General features: G+C 45.8%; 2 protein-coding genes across 18 annotated transcripts in view; one reads left to right on the forward strand and one right to left on the reverse strand.

Annotated features, from left to right (window-relative positions):
* The window catches only part of LOC129384282 (uncharacterized), a 667,107-nt gene that overhangs the window by 230,055 nt on the left and 418,476 nt on the right, over positions 1-18,576 (forward strand). The gene's annotated exons all lie outside the window — the stretch shown is intronic.
* Positions 1-18,576, reverse strand: part of LOC126528916 (allatostatin-A receptor-like) — a 94,888-nt gene that overhangs the window by 13,600 nt on the left and 62,712 nt on the right. Inside the window, exon 2 of the mRNA XM_050176496.3 lies at positions 11,303-11,392. The gene's annotated coding sequence lies outside the window, so the exon portion shown is untranslated. The remainder of the gene's footprint in view (positions 1-11,302; positions 11,393-18,576) is intronic.

Below are 18,576 nucleotides of genomic sequence, written 5' to 3' on the forward strand. Positions count from 1 at the left end.
GCAAGAAATCGAAATTTCCTGTTTTCTACCAATATTTCTTCCAGAAGTTCCTTATATAGGACTCTAGATTCACATTACGTCTTGCTTCGACGATTCGAAGTTAATTTGTTCACGAACAATTGCGGGGAAATTGTGGGAAAATTTCATAAAATCTGGTTTTCTTATATTCAGGCTCGATCATATTCAGTCTCTGAATTTACGTTGCACTTGAGGCTCATTTGGCGTGCTAGACCTACGTTCTTTTTTCTTTTTTTTTTGTGAGCCCTGATAGAAGGCGATATTGATAGAAGGCGAAGCGGAGACGGATCTTGCAACGCAAGCAAAATACAGACGTACGCCTCAATAACTTCCTTTAAACTTCCTGTTCATAGGACACAATATATGACAGGAGAAGGAAAATTGCACTGAGTCAGCCGATGTCAGAAAGTATCCCCTCCAGCGTCACAAATGGAAGCACTCGACTTGGTTTCGAAAGCGCGGTATATTCAAGCACACAAGCCTCGTAAAGAACTGTTCATTGAAAATACATGTTACAGGTCGCTACTGCATTGTTACGTTTTGTTGTTCACATTTTCAACAAGCACCGAAAAGAAATATAAATAACGTCGTATTATTTAATTACCCTTTTACAGTACCGAGAAGGCTACTTTCACTATCAGAACAAACATGAAAAGCGATAAAAAAGAAACACAGAACGGAAAGATGAGTGGCCATGTCGCACTTAAATTCCCATACCAGTTTGCCGTGACGTCATGATCTTTGACGGTACCTGCCCTGAGATAATTAACATTTTATTGCTAAACATTTTATTGCTAAAGTAGTATATTCTGGTTGAACCTCAGGTAGAAGAGAACGAGCTTCAAGCACTTGTACTAAGACACAATGACGCACGTGTAAAAAAAAAAGAGAGAGAGACAACTGAAATACGTGACGTCACAATGGCGTACTGGTGGTCGAGCGTTGATTTGAAATTCGACAAAGAGAATCGTGCTCTGAATTACAACTCCAAGCTAAAAACCATTTAGCGCCGTAATAAAGACAATATAGTATTTAAGGGCCAGTTTATTACCCTGATGTGATTTATTCTATTTAATTAGGGATGAACTTTATGTTTTTCAATTCTCGTGAAAACATGATGATTGAGTTCTGGGTGCCGAGCAAAATTCTGTTTGTGCGAGGGTTTTCTTGACAGTAGTTACCTAAATATACCATTCTTTTATTTTTGTTTATAAAACTAGAGTTCTCATTTTATTATTTTTATACAAAGACCGAGGAACTCGCTTTACTATCGGCGAATCGATAGAAAAAAACAACAAGAGCACCAACAAATAGTGATGCCATTTGCAGAGGCGTATGAAACTCTTGTGCATATTGTAGCCCTGTCTTACTTTTTAGTGCTTTGTTTAGTATGCAGCAGATGTAATGGGCTCCATTAAATGTGCTCATCTCCAGTCTCCACCAGGCGATACCGACGTCAAAAGCAACGCAGAACGTCGCCGTATGCGTTCGTGCAAGAGCAATTGAACGAAAACGCGGTGGGTCGCATGCTGCACATAATGATGGTCCTGCCTGCAAAGTTGATGGGCTCTTACGATTATATATATAAAAAAGGAGATGCTATGGCAACTACGCGAAAGTAAAAGTCCGAACACAACTGAAAGGCGCCTAACGTCCCTTTGGCAAATACTGTACACATACGCGAATTCTCTCATATTCTGTAATAGATGGTCACTTCCGGAAAGGGTTATCAGTGAACCTGATATTGAAGTCTAGAAAATATTGAACAGCGATGAAGCACGGAGTGGCCTGGTGGGCTTGATGTGGAGCTCACACCGGGGAGAATTAAAAACTTCAGAAGCAAAAAGACGCCTCAGACACTGATAAATGAGCAAGCTTTTGTGAACTCTCTCGCAGCATGTGACCAAACGCGTAGCCAGTCAGATGATGCTTCACTGTATAAGAATGCCATTATCGTGGTCTTTCGGGCACGTGACTCTGTTGCGCGCTACCAGAGGCGGTCATGCGCTAGCCGTGCTGTAAAAAAAAAAAAAAAAAAACCGTGCTATATGAACGGTGCCACGATGCTAAGAAGTCATCTGTCTAGCAGTGCATGTCCCCGTTGGTGATGATGATGTTATTGAGCTCATGAATACTAGGTAACTGTTGATGCTACCGAGCATGTAGATTTTTTTTTTAATACGAGAGGGTGTCGCACTCCCGCATGGGACAGGAGCATGTTGGTGTTAAGCCATCCAGCTGCACTAGGCCGATATCACCTCCGTGGCTTGCTTTTCGGTGAATGTTCGCTATTGCACCGCGAATTCGCTTGCTCGTCATGTGTTTTCTTGTTTTTTTTAGCGCCGTCTTGCTAGTTGGCGTTGACCGGCTTGCTTATCTCGCCTCGTTGTTCTATTATTTTCAAAACCAACGAACAGTAAACAGTGGTATGAAATCAGATGAGTTTGTAGCAACGCATCTAGCCTTTGAAAAAAGCCGTTTTCACACATTTTCGTGGGAAATGCTTGTTATTAGTATTATAGGAGAAATTAAACGCGAATATTGCTCTTGAAAATCGCTCCAAATTTTCAGTCTTGGCACGATGGCGTGGAATGAATGGTTTCAAGAGATTTTCTCGAATTTACACCACTCTGGCTCTGTAAGTTTGCCACGCTTGCTTTAGGCCGGCTTGAGTTCTTTTTTTTCATTGTCATGAATGAGCGATTAACGCTGTCTAAATCATCGCGGTCACGAAATGATCGTGCAGAATTCGTCCGGCTCTCTTGCTATCTGCCATTCATGTTTGCCTCCTTTCCGACTAAGCAATCCTCCTTTTTGGGTGAGAGGAGCTTTGACTTTTCGGAAGAATTGCGGTATAATCGCAACATGTTCATTGCCACTTACTCGTTCTGTACTCTGCGCACCGTCCTTGCTTATTTATATCTATACAGTACAATTCATGGAGGATTCGGCAAATCGCGCCGGTGCGCATCGTAGGAAGCGGTGATCGGATGAAGCGGCGAATCAGGACGCCGCTGGTGCGCTCAGGTGCAATTCGCTGAATTCACCATTATAGTTTCGAGTTACCGTTTTTCCTGCGTCTGCCTTCTTTTATCCATTCTCATAGTGTGCGCTCGTTTTTCCTGCATCTATGACCATTCAGAGATTCCAGAAGCATAGTGAGTGAGTGAGTGAGTGAGTGAGTGAGTGAGTGAGTGAGTGAGTGAGTGAGTGAGTGAGTGAGTGAGTGAGTAAGTGAGTGAGTGAGCGGGTGAGTGAGTGAGTGAGTGAGTGAGTGAGTGAGTGAATGAGTGAGTGAGTGGGTAAGTGGGTGAGTGAGTGGGTGAGTGAGTGAGTGAGAGTGTAGTTAGGTATTTGGATAAAATTGGAAATGCTGGCAAACGTTCGCCGGTTTCAGCGCATGCAATAAACTGTACTATGATCAATATATAATAGATGGAGTTGACAAAAAAAAAGACGTTCCGAACATAAAGTGCATTTCTTAAAGGGACACTACAGTGAAAAATTATTTCTTCTGCATCAGTAAATTACCGGTCTATAACACCAAAAACACCACTCTTACAACGATAAGACGTTTGGTAAGCCAGAAAAAGCGCAAGAACGAAATACGGGTGGCGACGCCTACTTAAGTTCCCGCTCCTGGGGGCTGTGACGTCTTGGATTTTGATGGCACCTTCTAGGGCCTACTAATTATATATAGCGGTACAGATTGACTACATTGTGTTCTAAAGGAACCAAATATTAGACATGCCAAGTTTCGGGAACCTTTATTCAACCAACGCGGCCCAAATACGAAACCATACTTTGGTATTCCTGACGTCACGCTGACGTACTGGCGCTGGGGTTATGGCGCGAAATTCAAAAACTGATACTTGGATCTTCATTTTCTCATCTAATAATCGAACTATTTTTTTTATATGACTGCCTGCAGGGTTCTCAAACAATGCTTCATTAGTCTAAACTCATTTATTGTTTCGCTTTAGTGTCCCGTTAAGCGTGCTTGAACACTCGACACGGAAAAAAAAAGCGCAGCGCAGACGCAGCAGATTGTGCACTTTCGGCGATCAAACCCAAGTCGATCCAACAATACAAAATAAATGAGCCCACAAGGAAACCATAAGTATTACATAGAGAAGCATAACTTGCTAGCGCAACAAAACTTGCTGTTTCCCTTTTAAGACGTTACACATAAGCTACGCTCACTATCATCTGCCCGAAACAAAAAAAAAAAAAAAAATTCTTTCGTCGCTTCAACGCAGTAGCTCTCAGCGCAACAGAGGTGCAGCAACCGCACGTGCCCTTCCCGTGCCATATTCCCCCTCATTCCCGAGCGCATTCATATACGAAGCCCATGCCACGGAAACGAAGGCCGGACCCAAAACGTGTTTACGTCCCAATGGACCAACGTGCTCGCACACGTACTACGCCAAATGGAAATTTGGTGCCGGGAAAATTCGCGCGTCGCTGATTGTATTGTATTCCCAGGAGGCGGCAAAAGAGAGGAAGAAGAACTCGTCTGGAGAATATCGCATTACGCAACAACCGCTGTGGGCCGTATACGAACAACAAGACGCTTGTGCAAGCAACATATCTTTCGGCCGCTGTGGGAGCATCGTGGAACGATGCTTTGTTTCTCCTAGTATGCTGTGCGCGCTGTATCGCCCAACTCTTCATCTGTACCCTTGTAAAGGAGAAAGTGGCACTCAACTTTCGCGCATTTGTTGTCCTTGGGGACTTCGGGGTAGACATTTTGCGGCGCCTTTTCTGTCTTGCGAGAGATTGTTTATTTTACCTCGGATAAGCTCGCCTTTTGTTTTTATTGCGATAGCAATTATAAGGACAGGCGAAGCGGATTCGCGCCGTCGCCATTGGCACCGCCACGATCCTGCTGTTACGGCATGGACGACGCATGCACGGTCCACACGTGAAGGTTTAAAAGTCTCCAGAGGGGCGTAGTACGTCTGATCATTATTGTATGAAACTCTATGCGTCTGATTGCAAAGGGAACGAAGCTAAGTGAACACACCGTCACGATCGGCTCAGTTGACTCTGCCGGAGGCACGCCGGCAGCATTCTCGCTTTCAGACACTCTCGTTACCTTTACACGTGCTCGCATTAGCGTCCCAGCTGAGTAGATGCGTGCGCACTGCAACCATGGTGGGTATACACTGGTCCGAGCGGAACGAACACACTAAACATCAAGCTATATCTGTTTAATCCCCTCGGTCGGCGCCAGCAGAGGCGAACCGTTTCTTGTCGGTCTCATCTCGGGCTCCAACTAAGTGCGACGCCTGTAACGACGCTGCCGGTTATTGCCCCAGCAGTGTGACGCGCCTGGCATCTGACGGGGCGCTGTCTCTGCGACGGCGCCGTTGCGGTTGTCTAGCGTACGCTACATCGCGCCAGGTCAAGTATCGTTTCGCTTTGTTTGCCCCCCTGCTAAAACATGGCGTCCTGTTACACCAGGCAACATATTATAAACATACGCTGCAAAGGAATGGTTTGATAGCTTGTGCGTCTGTTTTGTGGCGGTAACAGATGCTGGCGGAAGCCGAGGAGAGGAGAGGAGGGCTGTTCTGCCCAACCGCAGCATCTAAGCTTTCATACGCCCCAGAGCTCACGCGCAACAGCACACGCGCTTCAAACAGCGAGCTGGAACTCGATGAGCAACGCGGCCCGCAACTCGCTTGCGCCATTTCAACGCGGCGCCATTGCATTGTCCCTGGGTATTGTTAGAACACCGTTATGATGAGTTCGAGTGGTACGGGAAACGTTGCTATCTTTCGATGCGCAATTGTCAAATGGCCCAAGCGAGCGAAAATGGCGGCGTGTGTCGTCTGGACCAGCGAAACGCCACCTAAATTCCCATTGGCTGCAACCTACGTCACGCGCGCACCTCGACGGAGCCAAACGGGTGAAAGGCAACAGCTGCTGCGGCGCCAGGGCACCTGGTGTTGCGTGAGGGGAGAGAGCGTCGCTGCGACGCCACGTCACCCTCGCTCTCGCTCTCGGAATCATATGTTACCCGCGTGTACCTTGTCCGCGCCCACTCTCGCCCGCCTTCTATGTGCGTCTCGGCAAGGCCAAATTAAAACACGCCAAGGGACGCGACGCGCTCGCTTATCCGCGAGGAGTTCATAACTGGAAGGACCGCTCAACGGCGCTCAATTTGACATAATGCTCTCGCATTCAGAACTCATAACAAGTGCTTAGGTGGTCCCGGATTTTTTTTAATGCAACGCCTTCGATTGAAACTACCAACATTTTTAATCACACGACAAAATATAAATTTTGAGTTGCAATTGACTGTCTAGTGCTCCGTTGATCAAGTCTTGATGAAGTGTTCAGTAGTGTATGCAATGACGTTGAGCTGAAATAAGAGCGGGAAGAAACGCTGTCGACAGGAGAGACGCTCTGCGATGTCCACATCGTTTCTTCCCTCCTTTACTTCCGCTCAACGATTGGTCCAAGAGTCAAAGCTTCTGAACTTTTAGTACAGCTTTTAGAAATGATCAGAGTTCGCAGAGTACGCACGCCTGAGTTGTAAGACGTGGTTCACGAAAGCTCTGGTCCACCTCCTTTTGCCTGAAATGAGCCTGGTATAGGTCGGAGCATTCCTCTATTATGCTGTTCTTCTGCAATCCAGCATAGCACGATAGCATTGAGACAAAGTTGTCGTAGCCGCAGTTTGTGAAAATAATAATGTACAAATGCAACTAATGCTTCGCATTTTTTTTTAAATTTGTTTGTTTATGCAAACACGTATGTGCAGAGGAAGAACTCTTTTCTAATTAAATAAAATATGGCGCGTCTAATAAAATACTGTGAGCAAGGCGTTATCAGGAATGGCAGAAAAGTTCGAGACATAATGGCTGTTCAGTAGAAACACATACGTTCGGTATTGCACAGAACGCTGTACACACAAACCGTCCTGTGATTATCTAGAACGGGTTGGTCTTTAATGCGAAAACATTATGTGCCTATTACGCGAAAATTTGTGGTAGATGCCGGGGTGACCGAATGATGATATCCGAAATGGCGGACTGAGCAAAGAGTAAAAACGCATCAAAGAAAGGAAATGTTCCGATTGACGTCAAATTTCTAGGACGGCTCATGAAAACAATTCGGTACACTTGTGCCTGGGTGGGTAGTGGACCCGTGCCTCCTGGGTTCGAGTCGAGCACGCTTCCGCGACGCCGCCGACGCTGCACGGTTGCAGTTGACTAAAGTTGTGCCTAGGGCGTGTGTCACTGCACACTTCATGCCGCAGCTGGCTGCGACGTAAGAGTGGGTCAAGGTGAATTAAAGTTGGTACCAATTAGAACAAGGTGGATTAAGGTTCGTACAAATTAGAGCAAGGTGAATTAAGGTGGATTATGCTTGGTACAAGTTAGAGCAAAGTAGGTTAAGGTGGTTTAATGCGGATTGAGGTAGACTTGCGAAGGACACGTGACAACGCATGACGTCATGCACCATGCACGTAACCAATTAATGAGAGAAGTCGTAATGCTTCCGCATTCAAATCACGCAAAAATACTGGAAATTATTGTCTATTTTGTTTTGTCTATTCCCTCACTTTGAAAAATTTCTCGTAAGTATGGCGTCATTTTGGGTACGCGTGCAGCTTTCAATACGCTTTGTCCGCGCTGTATGGTGCGTCAAGCATTATTTTGCTCGATAACAGGTGTACAACAAACACGCGCTCTAAGCGCACGGCCTCATGCGGGCTTCGGGTGTGTGACCTAGGTAAACTTGATTTATATGGCTGAGATTTTTTTTTTTTTGTAGCTCTCTAACGAAATTTCGTGGAGGTTGGTGGTGGGATGCTGGCGGGACTTAAACTTACCTCCAATGCCAAGGCGCCCATGTAAAAGGCCTGTGCTCTCGCACAATCAAGTTTCAGGGCGTGTTCTTCGCTAGACACCAACCATGCTCCACCTCAAAAGCCGTTTGCAGCAGTGCAGAAGCTGTGGTCTGCCTATGGCCAACGGGAAGGTCGAACGCACCTTGAGGTGTGTTCATCCGCGCCGCCTCGTCGGCTCGGCCGCTGATGAATTTGCGGAAAAACGACATGCACATGCAATGGTCCTATCGTGTGACGTATCTCTTAACACATCATGTAACGAGCAATAAAAATCAAACGAAAAGCTATAATCCAGTCATTATTCGGACAGTTATGCCCTGAACTATATTCCGTTGCGGAAGGATATTGTCTGTGTACGCCTCATGCTTTCGGCAGCGCTGCAAACGACTTGCGAGATGGAGTGTAGTTTGAGAACAACAGGCTTTCCGGTAAGATATTGGGGCATCTGATTACTTGGAGTGGTTTGGCAGGGTGGACTGATCTCCCACCACGCTATCCGCCTGCGGTGGCTGCCAGGAGAGCAGTTCTACCCATACAGATTTCTCAAAACCAAAGCCTCGCAGTTGAAGAAAAATTTGCCCTGGTCCGGCATGAGTTTTCTCAACTGCGAGGCTTTCATTCTAAGAAATCCGTATGGCTTTCCTCTGCAGTTTCGTGCTACAATTCGGGTGGGTGCCAAGTTTTCCCATTCATGTACTCTCCTCCGCCTTCCAGGCTTCCGCATAACTCATTTGTTGTTGCCCGGTGGTGGAAAGTTAAGCGCTGCAGTTTCTGGAATGCTTTTGGGGGCTGACAGATAATTACTGCTGTCAAGAAGGTATTGTGGCGACGCACAGGGAGCTCCAGAGGCTAGTGTGCACATGTGATATGATCGAATGGTCCAAACGAGTTTCGCGCGTCGCCTTTCCTCTTTGCCAGTCTCGTGACACTAGCATGCTTCGCCATTCAGGCATTTTTTCTGCTTCTTTTAGGCTTCCTAACGAATGTAATTGTTTGTTTAGCAGTTTTTTTTTCATATTTAATTCCACGCTGTGAAGCACCCCTGAAATGACGTGCAAGACAGCAGCAGTAGCTGTAGCAGTGGGGAAATCGAAGGATGAGGCAAAGAAAGCTCCGCTTTAATAAATTTACGACGAATGAACTTATATGTCTATTAAAATATAAAAACTACCGCTGCAAACGATCTGTCTAACGACACCCTTCCCTGCGGAATTACGCAATAAAACAACGAACACTACCTAAATAATTTTTATTCCAACAAGAATACGCCTGCAAGCTTATCATCCAGAAATCTAATAGCATCCCAGATTCACTCAGCTTTTCGCTTATTGTGACAATCATCGTCGATAGTTCCCGCACAATAATATTTTTGTCTGTAGCAGCTCCGCGTACTTGTTCGGGTAGATTTATATTTTTGGGGGAATCTTAATAAACAATGCAGATTCCCATGTGGGTTTCAAGTTCTTTAGGTGAGGCAGGGTGCGAGAGGTTGAGAAGCCTCATTCAGAACAGGTGTGGAAGTACCTGCACAGCGTCAGGCGGGGCACATCCCGGATTGTGCTCAACGAAAGTCTCTAACCTCACACATTAGGTAATATAAGAGCAGTGAAAGTAGGCCAAAATATGTTCACTTTTGGTCAAGATGTGCGTGTTTTGGTAAGTACACATTGAACATACTTCTTTTGCGATCTAAGAGTGCGGTGAAACGCAGAGTATGTTTAGGTAGCATTCTTCGTGTAGTTATCACCGTTGCCCTCAGGTCTTGCTTGAGAACCAGCCTTCTTTTTAGGTGCTATTACCAGCCCTAACTATAGCAGACAGCGCTATTGGCAGATGGGGTGAATTGCACAGTTGTGTATCCCGGTTCCATGCAAAATTTATCCCCATTGTTCAGTTTTTGTTACGACAGCAATTATGTGTGCACTTAAGGCGCATTTCTGCCATCGCCGTGAGGCTCCGTATTAAGCCCAAGAGCAATAAAATCGTCGCTGTGCGCCGTATGCTGTATGTGCGAGTGAAATGATGCGAGGGGGAGCGGGTGATTGCGGCTCGATCTAGCGCACGCAAGCGAGAAAAGCGGGGAGAAAGCGCACCGTCATCCGTCGTGTGCAATGCTCCGAGGGGAAGTTAGGGAAGGGGGTGCGGGGCGCGTTCTACTCCGGGCCGCCAGAAGGTGAAACGCAGGACGAAGGTCATTTCGCTCACTCCTGCTGCCGCGTTTCCTAACTCGAGCGTTTTGACAGTGAGTTTGTGCCCTCGTCGAGTGAGATGTGTTCATGTTCGCTCGTGTGAACGTGACACCGTGCTTCTTAATTTATTTAGTATGCCTACATTTACAAGTTTATGCGGCCGATAATACTACTATTCTTATTTCTTCTTGTTATTTGTTCACTAATTTTCTATCGCAATCAATGCTCCGCTTTTCCGGTGGAACTGCAACAATGTTGTTGATTCCTTGCTGCCTGCAGTTTGGCAGAGATGCAATCGAACAATATTGGCTAACTGTATACATGTGCGCAACGTCTCACGATAGCGGTCGTCAACAGCTCTAGTGGTTACTGATCCTTGTCAGGTTATGCTCACAGGCTTCCGTACCTTTGCCTTAGCGACTGTCTACATAAAATAGTGGATAAAATGTTTCATGTTGTAATTCCAAAGCGTGCCTCTAGACATTCCATTGCTTTCACTGAAAGATATCTGTACACTATGTACACTTTGTTTATATATATCTCTCTAAAAAGAGATTGGTTTGTTTTGTTAACGGTGCACAAGTATTTTTTTCCTGCAGTACAAAAGCGAATACGGATCGATGAATTTCTTAAGCTCCACCCTTTCTGTTTTACTACATGTATCTCTTCTTCAATTTTTTATATCTTACACCTGCAAGTTGTTATTCTGTTATATCACTGAAGAAGTACTTCAACATGATTTCACGTGCTCTTTTGGCAGCGTTTATTCCTCGTGGTCAGTTCTTGACATCACCTTTAGTTAAATGCTCACGGTGCCAATGTCGTTTAATTTATTTTTATTTTTGCCTTACTCGGGTACCAACGTAAAAAACGAACTGTATGTAAAGTGCAACTTACTCTTTGTACCACGTGACGGCACTTCTATACCTACGCAGATGGGGCCATTCGCATACATATTTTGAATTCACGGAGGCATAACTTTGCCACTGCCACCCCACCCCTTCTTTTGTTCTTGTATGTTCCATAATTTCATAAAATTCCTGACACACAGTTTAAGATAAAATCACGATGCTAACAACATCATTATTCATTAGTGCTTCTTTAGAGAAGACTTGTGCAAGGATTTTTAGAAGTTCCTCATTGACAAATCTGTTTATGGTTGCGTGTCCCTTTTTTTCGCTCGAACCCCCCTCGCAGCGCCAGCCAAATGAGCGTAGGAAGAGGCACTTACGAAACTCCTCTCTCCCGTTCAGCGCACTGCGGTGAAACCAGACGGACAGCGGGAATCCTTTTGCATTATTCCGTGATTGTTCCTGCTTACCTGTAAGATAAACAAACGAAATAATGCGTTATTACTGCACAAGTCGCTTGCGCACTTGCGCACACACTATCGGCGACTCGTTTTCAATGTCTTTTAGAGCCTAACATTTGCTGCAAGAATCGCACCCTCTTAGATAGCATCTCGTTACTGCCTGCAGAAACGCAGCGCGCGCGCTCTCCCACATTCTACGAGCGGTACTGTTGTCGCTGCTTTTGATGCGAAATCATCAAATGGCCCAATGAGCGAAAGACATACGGCCGCCGTCTGTAGCAGCGAAACGGCGCCTAAATTCCTATTGGCTGCGACGCCACGTCACGTGCACGCCTCGGTGGACCTGAGTGGGCGAACGTGCCCACCTACTGGCGCGCAAGGCATTGGGCGAGGGGGAGAGGGCACCGTCGCGAATTCACGTGACCCTCGCTCTCGGAAGCCTGTGTTATCCGCGCGGTCAGCGTCTGCGCAAGCTCTCGCCTGCATTCTAACTTCGCCTTGGTACTCGCTATAAAAAATTAACGTTAAGAATGGTGAGAAATATTGATTGCATTCGCATTCAAAACTCATAGAAAGTGCTTACGTGTAGTCAAATTTTGAATTAATTCAGGATCAAAAACATGAAATGTTTGAATGAACTACGAGTCGTCTAGCTGCTGCACTCACTGGGCGGGGCAACTAAAGAAGAAAGAAATGATTCAAAGGATTCATTCCGAACCCTAACTGCGAGAACAGTTCAAAATAAGATTTTTGAATTTATAACTTCATGTGTAAGATTCTACCATATTAATTGTTTTCGCGCACGGATTTTTTCATGAAGCCCGTATATATTGCAACTATGCACTTCACAGGCCTAATGTAAGGTGTGGCCAAGTTTTTTTTTTTTTTCGTGGTAGCGCCTTTAGGAAAGACAGGTTGTATTGAGTTTTTATTTAGTGTAATCAGCAGATGTAGACAACACGCTTATTACACTACACATTCCATGGGTTTCACTACCACTAATGAGAGCCTGCGCGGAATCGGTGTCTCTGGACGTCGGGCTTTTCATTGTTGGAGTTTGTTGCCAATGCTTCTAATAACACGTAATCTTTCTTTACATAAGTGCCACTAACTCTGTGTAACATCTTTGTTCTTCAGAGGTGCGACTAAGCAAGTGGGACATATTTTCCAAAAGTGTTCCATTTATTTAGTCAAGATTACGGAGAACAGTGTTGAGAGCGGGGTATAGGATTGGAACTTATTGTTTGAAACAAGAATGTAATGCCTACAGCAAAGAATTAAGGGCACAGACTCCCTATTATGACAAACCTGTGATCTCGCAGGTTTGTCGTTCAAGTGTGACAGGAAATCTTTATCTAGGAAAGCCCAGTGCAGGCCGCACTAAGCGGCATCCTTATTTCCATTCGCTAGTTTATACTACTGACCGCGAATTAGTGTATTCCTACAGCAGGATGCGGTTTCATAGCATCATGTGGACTCAATGTCCAATGCAACTACGAAGTCGGGAACATTTTCTAGTGAGTCCATTCTCTACAATATGCAGTGTGCTTGGCAATAATGAAATCTAAAAAGAATAGCATGTTGAGGAGATTATGAGCACACCAGGTTTCTCAGCGTCTACAGGTGTTCTGTCGACAGTACTTGAGACAAATTGTGCCTTAATGCACACAGGCGCGATGGTTCAGTTGGGCACCCACCTCCTTTCCGAGGTTCAAATTGTGGACACCAAAACAAAAATTGTATTCAACGGTGAGGCAGAAGCCAAATGAGGAGAAATAAACAGTGAATTTACTCTTCTCTGTTACCCGAAGTCAGCTCGGGGTCGGTTTTACGTCGCTTCCAGGTCGTTTTTTATTACCTACTAGCACTTTTATGCTTGCGAGAAATCCACCTTTTGTTATTAAGATACCACAATAACGTGCTGAACGCTGCTTCTTTGTGTACTTGGAGAGAGTAACCGTCTCCTTGTGCTTCCTGGTGCAAAAGCGCTCTTCTTTGCATAAACACCGAGATGTAACATCGTGTATTCGGTTCACATGCAAGCGTAACGTACCAGATCTTCATCGTAATCGAAGAATCGTAGCGAGCATCGCGATTGTTCTTTTCGTCACTTGCAATGACACAAACGATTAGATTAAATTACTGTGATTACTCACCAAGGCTAACGACAGTTATATCATAAAACCACTTCCGTACAGTTCCATTTGCGCCCCACTGTGTATCGAAGATGAGTATTTTTTTTTTTGTAATCGTTTCAGAGTGAGTTTTGAAAAGAAGTGAAGTCAACGTGCATTACTACTGAGAAGGGATCTCATGAGAGTATATCACCTCTGATTCCAAAGGAAGGCACAAAATATTTTCGAAGCCTCTAAACTGAGCGTCAGTTCAGTATGAATAAAAAATTACCGACGATTACGTTACTTCCTAATGCGAAATTTGAGCGCAGCAAATAAGCTGTTTCACCTTTTCGATAGATTGAGGCAAAGAAATCGAGCAACACATGTATGCGCTATCACAGAATTTTTTTTTTTATTTTTCACACGTATTCCTTTAACAAAGACTCCACTAACAGTTCTTGACAGTCATGAAGGAAGCTTTGTGGTCGGAGAAATAGACTGATATATGTTCGACTTGGTACACCAATGCTTGATTCTCAAAGACGAGATCTATACAAGTGCCTCGCGAGGTTGTCACAGCCGTGGGACGCGTTACGAGCTAGAGGAACGGGATGTTCTCCCGCATAAGTGTTAGGAAATTGCTGTTTGTCTTTATGTCAACATTAAAGTCCCATCGGTCGTCTCGCTCATGGCTCAGAAAGAACTGGCAGATAATTTCGCAGTGGCGAACGGCAGCGGCAATTTCGGCTCGGGCGGTGCACATATACAGATCCGCCGCCACCGATCTGGCTCTCTGATTGCCACCGCACAGGGCGAACGGCAGCGGCAATTTCGGCTCGGGCGGTGCACATATACAGATCCGCCGCCACCGATCTGGCTCTCTGATTGCCACCGCACAGGGGTTGCATTGGAGGAGGAGCGAAGAAAGGAATTAAGTTCGAGCCGGCGCTTTGACAACCGGAGACTCGCAGGAAGAGGGGGGAGGGGGGCGGCGTGTACACCCAGCGGCAAACGATGGGGGCAGAAGCGCGCGCAGCAAGCGGACAACACGATAAAGGGAGGAGGGAAGAGATAGCAGCGACTGACTGATGCCGCTGACGCCGATAGTGAGTCAACCCCAGCTGCGGAGTTGGTTTCAGGGACAACGCCGCCGATGCCGACACAAACAATAAGATACCCTCGCTTCCGCAGAGCTAAGAACCAGGTCTAGTCGTGGGAAGGTGGTCACGTATTCGTCGACGTGCCGGGGCCTACGTGAAATAACCGGCGCGTCGGCAACTGAAGAGCACCCTATCCGCCACACAAGAACAGGGGGGGGGGACCCTTTCCTCCTCTTTCTGCATGGCGGCGACGGTGTTCTATGCAGTCACGTTATCTTGACTCTCTAGCGGCGTCAGCGGCATCCAGCGGTATCAGTCGGTCGCTGCTAGCGCTGGGGGGATGAAAGGGGGGCGGAGCTGGTTACGAGGCCGACGACAACGCCGACGACGACGCGAAACCCAGGAACGGACGCCAAAGAGCTGCGCTCTAAAAAATTTGGAGAACGCTTAAGTTTTGCCTTTAAGAGTGGAACGCGACAACATTCAAAGATCCCTGACTGCTTCTCACACTTCCCGGCGACAGCAGCATATGGAACCGTAACGTTTACCGGGAAACGCTGGCGGCGAGCGTTGTGCACGAAGGCGAGCTTTCTGGTCGAAGCGCGGCGGTCTTGCCTCGGCCGCGAAGTGCGGAGGCGAGCGCCATCTGGAGGTCTTGCAAAGAACCGAGCGCGCCTCTCACGAATGGTAGAAACGCTGGACAAGGGGTTTGCGTGGGAGCTTCCACGTAACAGAATTATGTTTTCTCGTATATTCAGATTACTTCAAATTCTATATTCGAATTCAATTCAATCCGGCCTTATCACGTCTGTAGGTTGTGTGCAAGTCGTACTTCGCGACTTTTCTGACCCATTTTACTTTGAGAAGTTCAGTTATTTTATTAACTTGTTTGCGAAGCACGGATCGCCTGCGTGGTTGGTTATGCGTGGTTTGGAATGGTTTTACGCGCGAAATGCGGTTGACGCGGGACGCAGACGCCGGATTTACTGCGACGCGGGGGGCCTTAACGCTACCGCGCTGGTAAGGCGGAATTGTCGGTTTCGCCCCAAGGGCGTCGCACGCGTAAAGCAACAGCATCGTTTAGTGTCGCGCTGGAAGCGCGCCTGACAGCGCTGACGGCATTGTGAGTGTGCCGGCGTCGTTGCAGGCGTTGCATGTCCACGATGCCCAAGACCGAAGCAATGTCGTGAGAAGGTGGTCAGCGTCCAAAAAAAAAAAAAGGAAAGGTTGTATAATTTAACTTCGCCTTCCCAACAGTGTAGTACGTGCACAACTGTCCAGCTGGAACGCTAACGTCCGCTCGCACCGCACTGTTGCCTGCAGGGAAAGCCAGCACTCTGCACTGGCTTCGGCCCATGTGATTGAGCAGTGCGTCACGTGTTATCCTCTTGGTTTGGTCGCTTTTAAAGTCAAAGGCACTTCACGTCCGTCGAGTGCTTGCAATTTCCCACGCTAGTGACAGAGTCGTCAACAACAGGACAGCACGACGACGCGAATGGTGACGGTGCACAAAAGCGCCTCGAGCGTCCATATAATTGCCATCGCACTAAAATGGAAACTGCCTCACGTGGTGGTGCGGTTGTACTATAGCCATAGGTACTACTATTTTCAATGGGACCAAGACAGAAACGCTCAACACTGTTATCCTACCCTGAAGCCTCGAATTGAAAGCTAACGTTTGAATCGCAACGTGTCTTGCAGCTCTGATGAATCTCAGCAAATCGAAATTCAAAGCGTACAAATTCGGACGAGAACCGGCGTATTCAGCATGGTATGGCCGATGGCGCGTAGAAATAGTAACCATGTCATCACACTCGCGCATAGTAGGTTAATCATATCAGGCCTATGCGACCTCTAAAAGATGATGTAAAAGCAATAAAAAAAACAATTTTTCGATAGGAACGGTGCGTTCAATGGCACAGCGAACACTTCCGGCCTACATATGCATAGTCCATCGTATCATACTTTGATAATGAAATTGGAAGAGTAACTCCAAAGCTGCAATATTTATAATGCCGAAGTTCCTACATAAAGTGTTCGTAGATCACGTAAACAGTAAATCTGATAAGAATCTGAAAAAAAAATAAAAACAGTCGCAAGATAAGGCAAATATATTAAATTAGAAATTTTTTCGCGTGTCAGCCCGCAATGTGATGATAAATAAAGAGCACTTCTTCGCTTGTGGTCTAAGAAAGAAAGCACACACTTAACACATATATACAGTCAGCTTAAAAAAGAAGACATTCGAACAGACAAAGAAACAAGAAATGCATAAAGCAACTGGCCCGGAATCTATGTCACTGCAAGATCTCTGCTTGCGAACAAGGATAACAAGAATATTATTCGCTCACGGTCATAAAGAAACCGCGGCCGTTGTAAAGAGGGAGGAAGCCTCATAAGCCGACCAAATTTACGGCAAAGCTATGGCTTTGCACTTCACTGAGATGAACAGACGTAGACTACAGCCACAGTAGTCGAGGTTAAGTTATTGGCCCCAGCAGGCCGTACATAACATGGGTAGCCGGCCAGTCTCCCGCTGCGTGCGCTAAAAAAATAATAATAATAAAGAAAGCAATGGTGAAATCTACGACGCAAAAGCTGACGCTATCTTTTTTTCCCGGAAACGAATGACGACATGTGTGAAAGGCTCTAGAATACTACTGCACAGAGACATTGATTAAATCAGGCTACGGAATGCGTTTCCCCTGGTGTATTTTTTTTTTTCGTAAAGGAAGCAACAAACGCACTGCTTTATTGGGCAGGGTAATAAAAGATATCGGCACATTCTGAGCCAACCTTAAAGAAATACGACGAGAACGAGACCGGCGACGATGACTGGCCCAAATTTCCTTTCTTTCCTTTTTTTTTGTTTGCTTCTTTGCTTCGATTTTTTTTGTTTTGTGTGCGGCAAAGGGAAGTTTAGGGAAGAGGCGTCTGTTGAGGGAAGTTAAGGCGACCGCAACGACACTGGGTGTTCCCGCCTGGGTCCAAACATCCAGACGTGAGCCAAAATATTGAATGGCATCGTCTGGTTTGCAGACGATCGAGCAGACGACGATGAGTGTGGCTGCCTGCTGTACATAATGATTACCCCAGCCCCGGAACTCATCTGCGCTGATGTGTCCGGGAAGTGCAAACAAATGCTAAGGTGACGAAAGATTTGTAAAAATGGTTAAATTACACTTCCGGGGTGATTGAGGCAGCGCCGTTTCTTTTATCGGATCTGGACAAAGAAGGTTCACTTGAAGAAGGGCTCTCCGTATGACTGGAGAATTGTAAAAGCAGTCTGTTGATTCACGTAGCAGACTGAAAATCGGAAAAATGTAAAAGAAATAATAATACAGGAAACGAAGGTGACATTCTCCGTGCCATACTTTGTTCGTTTAGCAGAGTACGTGCGGCAACAGATGGTGCGATGAGAAAATATCGTAACTTTAATTTCTAGCAGAAGTAGGTAGTGGAAATGCTTATAGAAACAGAAAAATATGGCTTTGTGCTATGGAAATACAAATAGAAGCGCTTCTTACAAAAAATACAAAAAAAAACAAATGTAATATGATAGACACAAATATTTCCGCACTAAAAGAAATGAATGCCAATCAGAAACATGAAAGAAAGCGCAAGATTTTGTTCACGCCTGCGCCATCAAATAGATCAGCGTCTACAGTCCATACATTCACAAGCAGTCACTGATTCCCTTTGCGAGCCGGGTTCTCAATTGAGCTAAATGACAACGTATTCATTATGGCGGTGGCCACGCGAAATTACTCGGTGAGACACTCTTATCATTGATTTAATATTCGTGTGTGTCAGCCTCATAACTTTTTTGTTCTGTTCAGTAGACGATATTCAACGCCGCGTCGTATAAAAGTCGAAAATAACTTAGTAAATCTGGCAAATGCCTTGAAATGCCTAGACGCACAATAAACCTTCGCCTGATTTCTGCTCAAAGCTCGCAGGGAGGCAGAAGAGAGAG

This window comes from Dermacentor andersoni, chromosome 8, assembly GCF_023375885.2.
Source record: "Dermacentor andersoni chromosome 8, qqDerAnde1_hic_scaffold, whole genome shotgun sequence".
Taxonomy (NCBI): Eukaryota; Metazoa; Arthropoda; class Arachnida; order Ixodida; family Ixodidae; genus Dermacentor; species Dermacentor andersoni.